At 38.9% G+C, this 1551-nt stretch overlaps 1 non-coding gene across 1 annotated transcript; it reads left to right on the top strand.

Annotated features, from left to right (window-relative positions):
- The first annotated feature begins 807 nt into the window (after window positions 1-807).
- On the top strand, window positions 808-879 carry TRNAR-GCG (transfer RNA arginine (anticodon GCG)). The gene has a single exon. It is a non-coding gene; the product is annotated as a tRNA-Arg (tRNA).
- Window positions 880-1551: the final 672 nt, after the last annotated feature.

Here is a 1551-nt window from a genome sequence, read left to right as displayed (position 1 = left end):
TGGAAGCAGCTCACTGGTTCACATTGTATTTACCTGCCCAATGCTATTCCATGATTAGGAAAAAAAAAATGATTATTCGTCTGAGGTGTTCTGTCGCATGCCAGGAAACCAGACATGGTAAGTGGAGAGTGGACAGAATTTCAGCTCCCACATACTCCATGATAGACTGTAGTACAGGGTATAACCCAGACACATATATTGGCTCTTGGGTGAGGCTGGTCTAATCACTGATCTGCAACAGTTCCAGAGGAAGGCAGGCAGTGACAACAGACTGAAACCTTAATGTTTTAATGGTTTCACTTTCCTACTGGTTCAAGGCTGCAGCTCTCTCCCTCCACCTCTGGTGACCAGGACATTTTAGGTAATTTTTCCAGTTTTGTTGTCTCTTGGCCTTCATAATTTTTGTTGGCTTCCACTCAGCCTGTCCTTTGGGTTATCTTCTTCTTGTCTGTTTTACTGGTATTGAAAACATCTCTGGATATTTGTGTATTTATTTTCAGTTTTATTTTACAAGTAATTGGTAGCAGTCACAGAAAAATCAGAAAACACATACCATGGACACAAAGAGGATAAAAATCTTTATCCTAGTTATAGGGGATAACCTATCATCATCAGTATTTTGTCATATACTCTTCTTAACCTTCTTATATTTAATTCTGTGTATAGGAATCATCTCTAAAATATTTTTCAACAGAAATACCTGTCTTTTAAAATTCAGTTTCACCTCAGAATGTTTCTCTCAGATAAAAAGGAAATCCAGAATAGTTTTCAATATGGAACATTACAAAAGAACAAACTATCTGTGTTTCCCTGGTGGCTCAGAGGTTAAAGCGTCTGCCTGCGATGCAGGAGACCTGGGTTCGATCCCTGGGTTGGGAAGATCCCCTGGAGAAGGAAATGGCAACCCACTCCAGTATTCTTGCCTGGAGAATCCCATGGACGGTGGAGCCTGGTGGGCTGCAGTCCACGGGGTTGCAAAGAGTCGGACATGACTGAGTGACTTCACTTTCACTTTCTTCAAAGTTTCAGCAAATTTTACTGTAATTTCAATATATATATTTATCATACTGAATCCAAAGTATGGTCCATGCTTTTAAAAAATGGCACAGTAATCCGTCCAACTTCATGAATGAAGATTTGTTGTCTCTAAACTGGACTGGATGCCTGGGGCAAGGGTGTGAATAGGGAAACATAACCCACTGGTAAAAATAAAAGTAGGGCCCCTGTTAATTTTCCTCCAGGTGTGTTTTGGCTACCAGTGCACTCAGTGAGTTATTTCACATCAGCTGGATCAATATCCAGCTTTTGCCTGCATCATATTAATTGAGTCTTATGATTAGACTCCTACATTATTGATTTCAACAACGGCTTTAGTGAAAATTTGGGAAGCATTTATTTGAAGTCTAAAAAATAAGAAATAGGACATTGCATCATTGAAGTGACTTCATTTCTAGAAATTTATGTTCTAATAATTTCATATGTGCAGTAAGCTATCTTTGTAGCTCTTAAGACAGTACTGGGAATATGTGTTGGATTACTATATTATCTTTG

The sequence above is a fragment of the Bos indicus genome, chromosome 3, assembly GCF_029378745.1.
Source record: "Bos indicus isolate NIAB-ARS_2022 breed Sahiwal x Tharparkar chromosome 3, NIAB-ARS_B.indTharparkar_mat_pri_1.0, whole genome shotgun sequence".
In the NCBI taxonomy this organism is placed as follows: Eukaryota; Metazoa; Chordata; class Mammalia; order Artiodactyla; family Bovidae; genus Bos; species Bos indicus.
The sequence above is the reverse complement of the archived record's forward strand: the minus strand, read 5'-3'. Positions and strand labels throughout refer to the sequence as shown.